General features: G+C 33.4%; 1 long non-coding RNA gene across 1 annotated transcript; it reads right to left on the bottom strand.

The window, feature by feature from the left end:
- Positions 1–8353: 8353 nt before the first annotated feature.
- On the bottom strand, positions 8354–10910 carry LOC107018653. The gene is made up of 2 exons (XR_001456648.2): positions 10520–10910; positions 8354–10058 (listed from the first exon to the last, which is right to left on the bottom strand). It is a non-coding gene; the product is annotated as an uncharacterized LOC107018653 (long non-coding RNA).
- Between the last annotated feature and the right edge of the window lie 453 nt (positions 10911–11363).

Below are 11363 nucleotides of genomic sequence, written 5' to 3'. Positions count from 1 at the left end.
AGAACATTAGCAATATTTTGGTGTTTCAGGCACAAATTTGTTGCATATTATGCAACACCTCGATATGTTAAAGAATTAGAAATTTAAAGAAAACGTTTTTGCAAATTAATCAAATTTGGAAAGTTTGACAAATTAAGCTACGTATGAGTTTTGAGTCAGTTACAAACGACTGTAACTCTTATCACATGATGAGTTAGTTGGGATACAAGATACCGTAGGAAAGCATTTTATTTGATATTTCCAACACCACCAAGTTTTGTCATTTTCGAGTTCGTATGACAGAGATATGCCAATTTGAAGTCCACTTTTGTAGCTAAGAAAAGTCAAAATTTGGATTTTAGAAGGGTAGTTATGGTCTTTTCAATACTCAATAAATTGAATTAATTTTTTTAATTAAATTGGGGCCTAAACTAATTTGCTTTAGTTTACCTTCATAAAACTAAGTTAGGGTTTTGAGAGAGGAGAAAGAAGAGGAGAAAAGTCAAGTTTCATCATCGTTCTATAGGTTTTTGCTTGCGATTTCGTCAAAGGTTAATCCTTACGAAGTATGTTTCATTCAACGGTTTAAGATGAAAGGAAACACCGATTTACAAATGAGTTTTGTTGAGTATATTTGAGTTCCATCAATTTTAAGCGACAGCATTTTAGTAATAACCTCAAATCATAGAGAAAGAGTTTGAGTATATTTTGGGATTATTATTAAGTACCAATATGGAGACGAGTTCACATTAACTACTAGAGATCTCAATATCTAGTTTGGTGATATTGCACAAAAGGACCATCTACTCAAGAATAAATAACAAATTATCCAAATCTTTTGAGCAGACTCACTAGTAATAAATACTTTATTTTTCCCAACTTACATGATTCATTTTTCTTTTTAGTCAGTCTTAGAAAGAATGACTCATTTCTAAAGTTAGTATCCACAACTCATTTTTATTGTGGATAGTTTAAAGTTAGTTGTTATTTTGACCTATATGAACTTGGTGTATTTGTCTTATTCCAATTCCATAGCAAACTTGCTTTGATGTCAAAGTTTACTAGCAACCAATTGGTGTTCTATTGTACATGTTGTACAATATCAATATAAAGGATCTAATCTTGACAAGCCCAACACATGTAAACAACTCAATACCTAAATCAATCTTCTTTTTTCAGGCTAGATTGGTACGATTGAATTCAGATATACTTTCTTAAGCTAAGTTCACAATAACCCAACCACTACAATCATCAATTAATAAATTTAATCATAAAACCTCTTTCTCAAGAAAGCCTAGTATGCTAAACTAGAGTTGTATTTGCAACTACTATTCATCAAATAAAATTCAATTGTCAATCGAACCCACTTTCAAATGAATAATAAAATAAGTAAATACTGACACCTATAAGTTGATGGAAACATTCAGTCACATAATTACACCCCCAAGAACGGGGGTTTTAGCCACACAAAATAAAGAGTAGGAAATAGTTACCTACTATGTTTTCCATCAGCTTGAATAACAAATCAGAAGTCTTAAAAATGGTCAAATTGAGTTAAAACCAAAACCAAACCCTAATCCCTACTAAAAACACCAAAAACATTATTTTGAATGTTTGGGTTAAAAAACCCAAGACTAGATTATGAGTGAGTTTTCAAAAACTCCAGAACTCTTTTTTCTTCTTTCGAATATTTCGTTAATACGTTCTCATATTTTCAGAGCCACTCGAGTAAATATGTCGGGCTTCGTTGACCAGATAGGCGATGGGCCCAGTGCTCCTCTCCTTTGCCCTATTTGCTTGGCTTTTCACCATTTCCCTTGTGTGACTTTTGGAGATCAAAATTTTTATAGCTAATCCATTTTATGGTTCCTTGAACCACTAATTTTCTTGTTTTACACTCTCTACGAGGCTAGTCTATGGCCCATAGAACTTCCTTCGAACCATAGACGGGTTTCGTAGAATTGTACCAGTAACCTTTTTGAGCTTCTTTCCATTTTTCTAATTTCAAAGTGTTACAGCTAACTATAATATAGTTATTGGATCATCAATAATGTCATGTGATCTTGTTGCTTAATCCTATCCATCTCCCTATTAATTAAACATCACTTTGACCAAATTTTTTGTTACATTACAAGACATGTATGTCTTAAATTAATGTATATACTTACTATTGAAATATTGAATACAAGTGTATGATCTAGGTTAATTAAATAAATGACTTTGCTTTTTCATCTGTTTGTGTCAAGCCCCGATCCTACACCTCAGGCAGGACTGGCACTCGAGAACCATTGTTGATCCTAAATGAACCCTTTACTCAGCGAAAAACTTAACTCAACAAATATAAAATCATTGTACTAAACTAGAGTGTTATAAAGGAAAATTCAAGTGGAAATTAAGGCAAACTCAAGTCTCAACATAAGACAATGACAACAAAAAGATAAAAGAAAAAACATCTTACTGGCTATGAAGCCTATAAGAAAACTGAGATGGATGGCAAGAAAATAACCCTGATCATCCTAACAAATGAAATACTAAAACAACAAGTGATAATAAAGAGCCTTCCGGAAGACAAATAGGCTCACCAACTGACTCTGAATGCTCAACTTGATCAATGATGCGTTGGATGTTGATCCAAGTTACATGTGTCTACATCATAATAAGATGCAAGTGAAATGGTATCAATAAATTGAATGTACAAATATGCAAGGGGAATTCTAAAACAAGACATAAGCTTGAATGAAATTGATAAACTTACCTAGCTCAACTCAACTTAACATAAATGAACTCATTTCAATGTAAAATAGATTGAAACAAGTTTAATATAAATAAAAGTTGTTTAAAAAACATATTTTACACTCTATATTTGTGCAAAGATACATATACCTCTAAAATTTATGTAAGATACAATAAATAATTTATATAAGAATACAATTATTTTTGAGTCAGTTCATCTAATCAACAACCATTATGTAAGAGCTATTATGATGTTACAATATTTTGCCTTACACTGCAAAGGTCGTTCTATATCTTGCTTAGGGTATAGAACCTGAATAACTAAGTGGATCCGCTAGTCTATGTTAAAAATCACTAACGGAATCATCTAAAACGTATGATCCTTTTCTATCCATGGTGGCTACATGATTTATCGGGGTTGTGAATTGTGTGCACTCTCCCTCTTATTGGTGCTCAATACTACTCCCTAAATATAATACTATATCTTATGATTAAATTATACTTCTTTTTATGATTTGAGATTATTAATCAAAACTCAGTTCAAAGTCTAGGTTTAAAATCAATGTTTTCTCTCTTGCTTCGTTTAGAAAGAGATTACTATTGTTTGGAAAAGTAGCTTAAATTCTCTTTGGAAATAAAGGTTTCCTTTCTTTTTTAAATTTGAAAACATTTTAAACCCTATGGGATCCCATATACTCTTGAAGAAATGAAATTCAATCCTTACGCTTTAGTCTTTACACAACTTGAACTTTAAGTCTTAACACAAAGCTAAAAACATTTGCAAAATACTTCATGAAAAGACTCTAAAAACTTCCTAGACTTGTCTCTTAACTCTTCTTGGATTTGAATTTATGGATCTAAAGTAATGATTCATGTTTCTTGATGATTTCTATGTTTTTAGAAGTCATTTAGAGTAATTAGAATCATGGGGAGGTGTTAAAACACTTTAGAAGGAATTAAATAGACTTATTGATGAAAAACAGGTGAAAACGGCGATCTGGGCGCAACTCGGGCGTGCCACGCCAGTCCAACTTACAAGTCTCCTTTTAGGCGCACAACAGGCGCACCACGCCTATTTCTCTGGCGCAGATAAGGGTGTTGTGCCTGAAAACTATTCAACTTGTTTTCTGATCCTAAATTGATTAATTTCGGTTCATTTCCTAATTTCACTTTAGAATCAGATAACCAAGGCATATGTACAAAATCTAACTCAAAAAACCTTAAGGAAACAACATTTTTATGCAAGAAACTTCTTAATCCCAATTCATATTCAACAACGAAATCAATTCAAGAACAACTATCAAGAACATTAATTTCTCAATATTTTAGGACAAAAATATGTATAATTAAACATGCTTGGCTCGTCGGTGGACTAACCCAACACTATGTGATCTCACATACCTCGTAGGATTGAATCTTTGTGAAATCCACAATCAAGTTTGAACATTCTTGATGAATCTTGTCGTTTCTCCTTCTTTCTCTTTTCTCCAAGCCCTAGCGTAGCTTTACTATTTTTCCAAACTGACTTAATTTACTTTTTGAATTTTAATTAGTTTAATATAATGAATGAAATTAACTGGGTGAGGAAAATACAAACCACCTTTCCAGAATCTAGATTGAACTATCCTTGTTTGGATAACCCAACTTCGAATTGGCATATCTCATTCAGACAAACTCAGAATCGGCAAATATAGCGGCATTGAAAAGATTATTCCAATATATTTCCTAGGACATTTGGATACACACCTAACTCATCCAGATATATGAGTTATGGTCATTTAAAGTTGACCAAAACTACAAATTAATACCTTTAACATATTTCCATATTTTTATATTCTTTTTAAAAATGACAATTACCATTTTTTAAAATTCTATCTTGTTGGGAGGTGTGACAATATCTCACCCTTGAGAACATTTGTCCTCGAATGAGACTAATCTTACTAGGCTAAGTGTGTAATATCAATCACTCAGTTCAAACACCCAACAAGTAAATTTAAAACATCGGTTTCAATGAGTTGTGGATACCTGTTCTTCATATCTTCCTCAGCTTCCCAAGTAGCTTTCTTAACAAATTGATTCCTCCAAAGGAATTTGACTGATGGTACTTCCTTAGTCCTCAAATTACGAACTTGGCGATTTAGAGTCCGAATAAGAATCTCCTCATAAGTTAAGCTATCCTTGATCACACTATTTTTATTTTGTATGATCAATGAAGGATCACCCATGCACTTTTTCAACATGGACATGTAAAGGACCAGATAAACCACTGCTAACTCTTGTGGTAGCTTTAACTCATAATCTACATTACCAACCCTTTTCGATATTCTGTAAGGGACAATATATCAGGGAATAAGCTTCCCCTTCTTACCAAGTCTCACAATACCCTTCATAGGTGAAACTTTCATGGATACCCAATCATCAACTTAAACTCTAACTCCCTTCTCCTACCATTGGTGTAGGATTTCTGACGACTCTCGCTGTTTTCAACCTCTCTTGAATCACTTTTACCTTCTCCATAGCTTGATGAACTAAATCTTGTCCTATCAACCCTGTTTCACCAACTTCAAACCATCCAATAAGAGATCTCCATCTTCTCCCATAAAGAGATTCAAACGAAGTCATTTGGATGCTAGATTGGTAACTATTATTGTAAACAAACTCAATATGAGATAGGTGATCATCCCAATTACCTTTGAAATCAATCACACAAGATCTCAACATGTCCTTTAACGTCCAAATAGTCTGTTATGCTTGCCCATCTATTTGAGGATGAAGGTAGTACTTAAGTTCACCTTTGATCCCAAGCCCTTTTTGAATGACTTCCAAAATAGTGTAGTAAATTGTCACCTCTGTTTGAAATATTATAGACAATAACCCCATGAAGTCTTAGCCCCTCTTGAATACATAGATTAGCATAATATTCAGTTGATGGGAAGTCTTCACCGTAAAAAAGTGGCTTTATTTTTTCATTCTATCAACATTTACTCAAATAGAATCATGTTGCCTGCGAGACCTTGGTAAGCATGTGATAAAATCCGTATTAATCATCTCCTAGTTCCATTTCGTAAGTTCTATGTACAGTTCCAAACCACCGGAGCTTTAGTGCTCTGTTTTGACTTATTGGCAACTCGAACACTTAGAAACAAACTCTGCAATGCCCTTCTTCATACTACTCCACCAATACACTTCTCTCAAATCTCTGTACATACTTGTAAAACCCGGATGAATGGAATATCTTATTCTATGAGCTTTCTCCATGATTCTCTCTTAGAGTTCATCCACCCTTAGTAGACACCACCTACTTTGATACCTCAATATGCCATCTCCCCCTTGTTAAAAAGCCAATAACTTTTTGCTTATGAACATTTTCTTTCAATTCAAGCAACATTGGGTCTTGGTCTTTCTCATTACCACCACTCCTCCTTCTATGGAAACTATTAGTTGGACTAATAAGAGTGCAAGTCTATGCACATCTTTGGATAACTCTCTCTCTTTTTTCCTCAACATGGGTGGTACTTCCCATAGACAACATGCTTAAAGCATCAGCAACAACGTTAGCCTTAGCTTTGTGGTAAAGAAGACTCATGTCATAATACTTGAGTAATTCTAACAACCTCCTTTGTCTGAGATTAAACTCTTTCTGAGTTAACACATGTAGAAGAGTCTTATGATTGGTGTACACATCAACATGAACACTATAAAGATAATGACGCCATATTTTTAAAGCAAATACTACAACATCTAGCTCTAAGTCATGGGTTTGGTAGTTCTTCTCAAGAAATTTATACTTTCAGGAGGCATAAGTTATAAACTTGTCTTTCTAAATTAATGTACAACTCAAACCAATTCTAGATGCATCATTTTACACCAAAAACCTTGCATCCTTGTAAGGTCAACACTGGGGTGGTAGTCCACCTCTTCTATAATTCGTGAAATCTTTTCTCACAAGCCTCAAACCATTGAAATTTCATTGTCTTCTGAGTTAACTTGGTCAAAGGGGGATGACATATATTAGAACCTCTCTAGGAACCTTCTATATAGCCAGCCAAATCCAAGAAACTCCTAATATGAATTGGAGATGTGGGCCTATGACAATTGTGTATTGCCTCAATTTTTTAAGTATCAACTTTGATTCCCTCTGCAGACACAATATGGCCTGAGAATGCCACAAACTCAAGCGAAAACTCACATTTAGAAAACTTAGCGTATAACTCTTTATTTTTATATCTGCAGAACTATTCTTAGATGACTAGTATGATCATCTTCATACCTTGAATAGATTAGTATGTAATCAATAAAAACGATAACAAATATACCTATATAAGGTTTGAATACTCTATTCATAAGGTCGATGAATGATACAGGTGTATTGGTCAAACCAAAGGAGATAACCAAAAACTTATAATGACCAAAACGGGTCCTGAATATTGTCTTTGGAATATCACATTCCCTTACCCTCAACTGATGATAACCTATTCTGAGGTCTATTTTCGGAACACAAGAAGCAACCTGAAGTGGATCTAAATTATCATCAATTTTCATAAGAAGATACATATTCTTGGTGGTAACCTTGTTCAACTGACAGTAATCTATACACATCCTAAGGGAACCATCCTTCTTTGTAACAAATAAAATCAGATTACCTAAAGATGAGACACTTGGTCGAATAAATCCCTTATATAGGAGATCTTTTAACTTCTCTTTAAGCTCTTTGAACTCTATTGGTTCCATTCTAAATGGAGGAATAGATATCGGATAAGTATATGAAGAATATATATTCCGAAGTTTATCTCTCTCGGGAGGGACTCTAGGAATATCATCTAGAAAGACTTATCGAAACTCTTTTACTACTGGAACTGACTAAATAAGAGGTATCTCATCACTAGAGTCATTAACTAGGATTAAGTGATAGACACACCCCTTCAAAACTAAATTTCTTTCCTTATGGTAAGGAATAAAAAACAACCCTTATGCACTGCTGAACTGCTATTTAACTCAACGACTGGCTCATTTGGAAACTTATACTTGAAACTGGAGTTCTACAATCAATCGAGGTATAATAGGCATGAATCCAGTTTATATCAAGAATGACATCAAAATATACCATGTTTAACTTGACTAAATCAAATATGGTACTTGTTTTATCGGGAAAAAAACATTCATTTAGAAGAGTTTTCGTCTTTTTGGAGTCGCCACTTAATTTTGAGAAAAATTAAATAAACCTTATTTTCAAAAGACTTAAACAGATAAAATCATTTGAAAATATTTAAAAGGGTTCGGGGATTCTAATTAACGTCTTAGGAATGTTTTGAAAGCACCTAAAACGTTCCGCTTAATTACGGCTATCCGACAACTAACTTTATATTTGATTAAGACTTAAAATTGTGATAAAAATACTCTTTATAGTTGTTTTGAAAAAGAAAGCCAAAAAAAATCATTTCGGATTGTGTTTGAAAGAGAAAACTATTTATCTAAGTCAATTTTAATTTGTAAAATCTTTTAGGCAATTTACTTGATTTGATTGAGTCGTTTAAACCAAAGTGGCATTTTGTGGGGAATGGGATTTTCCTAACCTTCAGAACTAACGACAAGTAAAGAAGATACTGAATAAAAAGCAAGTAAAGAGAGAGAGGGAGAGAGATATGGGTAAAAATCCGAGTTTTCTGTTCGCCTTGACCGGTATTTGGACCCACCTGTCTTTGGGTTTTAACCCATTTGAATTTTTGGGTTTTCGACCCATTTTCGTTCGGACCTATCCTAGACTAAACATGCAATAATAATAATCATTCAGAAAATAAAAAGAGACAAGGGCTTATGCCCAAAAGAACAAACTACAAGGCTTAGTAAAAAAAAATTGAGCTTTTATCTTAAGTCTTCAACTCCATGGGTTAACTCCATATTCTTCAATTTTAGAGACCTGTTCATCGGCTTCTAAGGGATCTATTCGAATGTGGAAATATGGGCCCTTGTGGCCCGATAAAATATGAGGACAGGATTCATGGATCCACGAATTTACATGCAAACAAAATGAATGAAATGTAAGTAATAACTCAGTCAATTAGTATAAAGAAATATTGAAACAGGCTAAAAATCACTATTTTTTTTTTAGTTTTTGTAGAGGCATTAAATAATTTCAACTAGCAACTGAGGCGATTGTGACATGAGTCTCGTAAAGATAAACATCGAAGTAAGACTTTTAGCTAATAAGAAATCAAAGTGAGCTACTGTATTTGGGCTAATACCTCAATAATTGAGCATATTTCTAGAAAAATAAACTAAAGGCAACTAATGAACATATTAAAACTCACTGCTTAGTGATAAAAAAAAAACACGCTGAACTAAACAAGACATTAAAACTTAACAACTAGTAGCTGTAGGCCACAAACCAAATGACAAAGAGGCATTAACTAGAGAATTTTTAGTGAGATGTAGGAATACATGCAATCGAATTGAAATGCAATGCGAAATTTAACGAAGGCCATGGTAAAAACATGAATTAATAGAGTAAACTTGAGCATTTTGGATATGAGCTCGTCACTAAAAAAACAAAATTACAAATAAGCCACTACTTTTACTAAAACTTTAGACATAAATAAAGGAGGATATTTTTAGGCATTTTTACCTAGACTAAATAATACTAAGAAATCCATTTTATAAAAATGAGACACAGAATTTAACAACGACACTAAGAAAACTTTGCATCGATTGGCTAAAGTCAGGCATTTCGCACACAGGGAAAATAGTGAACAAAATAGCCAGTTGCACCACTATTTCACAAAAATTTAGATGTGGATAAGAGAGAGGTCTAGCATTTTTTTGATAGATGAACTCCAGATAAAAAAATCATATTATACTCTACACATTCAGAAAGAGGGAAAGAGACTACTTGACACTAAAGTGAACTTTTACAAATTCTATGCTAAAATTTTTTAATAAAATGATACTAAGATAGCAGAAGAAATTGAAGACTGACATCCAGATCCTAATTTAGATATAAAAATAACAAAAGAGGCAAAACAGATGACAAGTATGACTACATGTGCTAAATAATATTTAGAGGAAACAAGACAAGATTTATGATAGCCAAGATTTACGGGATCTTAATATAATAATATGACTAACTTGAGGGAATAATCCAGATCATGTATTTCATTTGTAAACTATATCAGTCACACAAAAATAATCAGCCAACGACAGACACAAACAATTTGAGCACCATTAGACGAAATAGAGGAAAAGGCGGAGAGGAGAAACTAGGAGCAGAAGCGTTACCTCTTTATAGGCAGTGAATGAGACGAGAAACAAGCTAACTGTTAGAACCTCCACCCCAGAAAAACTTAAGAATGCTGGCAGCCAACGAGAAAAACATGAGCGGAATATTAAACTTAAATGTTGAAATGTGTTGTCTCCTTCTTTACCAAATACTGAATGCGTATTAAAAAATACTTCCTCACACCCTCTTTTCCACAACAAGATTTTTTAGACTCAACTTCTAGTTGAAATCTCGGACCTCTCTCGCACTCAGAAAGAATTTTCTCTTTTATCAGCTAAGACTCAATATTCTTTTTTCTTTCAAAAATTTTTGAATTTCAAAAAAACAAAACCTCCTATCATCAACACAGAAAATGAATATATATAGAAAGATTTAGGGTTCAAGATAAATGAGAAAAAGGGATTCAAGATCAGATTCAGGCCCAGATGGTTTTTTTTGCTCAAAATCTGAATTCTAACCCTAAAAGAATATTCCAGACGATTCTCCCCAAATTGAACGGATAAAATCCGTGGATGGCTCGGATCAAACCAGTACCTTCTTACCCTTGCGTGGATTGATCCTTTGCTACAAGGACAAAGGCGCGCTTCTGCTCTGTTGCAAATTGTTGCGATGTACGATCTGCAAGGGAAAAGGACAAAAGCCAGTTCTTCTCGCGCGTGAAGAAACAAGTAGAAGAAAATGGGTTTATCCTGGTACGCGCTATCGCTACTTCTCACTCCATCGGAATTATTGCGCGTGGAGTACTGGGTTTCTCTTGCTGAAGGGGAAAGAAGGGGGGGGGCTGGATATTTTGATATTGAAATTAAGGGGGCTACTTATTTTGCTTGGAGTGGGATGGGACGGATAAAAGGGAAATGGGCCTGGGAGATTTGAATTAAATGAGGAAGGCTAATTTGGCGTAAAGAATAGGCTGAGGAGGAGATTAATGGGCTTCTAAAAAATTGGAAATGGGGAAAAAGCCGGATGATTAGAAATTGACCAATAAATAGCCTAAACTTTGTCTTCTAATTAAGAAAGTTACCAATTTAGCCAAATAAAAATGTAATTGTCCAATTTGATTCAAGTTTAAAAATAAGACGAACTAATATAATTAATTAACAAGCTTCTTAAGGTTAACAAAATAAAAATAACTAATTCAAAAATAAACTAAAGATTCAAAATATAAGCTAGAATAATTAACCAAGTATTTATACAAAACCAAGTATTACTACTCTTAATATTATTTTTAATTTTTGAAAATTAATAAAATGTAAAAAGCCATACGAATAATTATATAAGACATATACACTAGCTAAAACAATATCAGAAGTGTCAAAACCTTATATTAAATAACTCGCAATCTAAAATTTTATTTATCACTATTATTTATCTTACTCAT

The sequence above is a fragment of the Solanum pennellii genome, chromosome 5 (genome assembly GCF_001406875.1).
Source record: "Solanum pennellii chromosome 5, SPENNV200".
In the NCBI taxonomy this organism is placed as follows: domain Eukaryota; kingdom Viridiplantae; phylum Streptophyta; class Magnoliopsida; order Solanales; family Solanaceae; genus Solanum; species Solanum pennellii.
The sequence above is the reverse complement of the archived record's forward strand: the minus strand, read 5'-3'. Positions and strand labels throughout refer to the sequence as shown.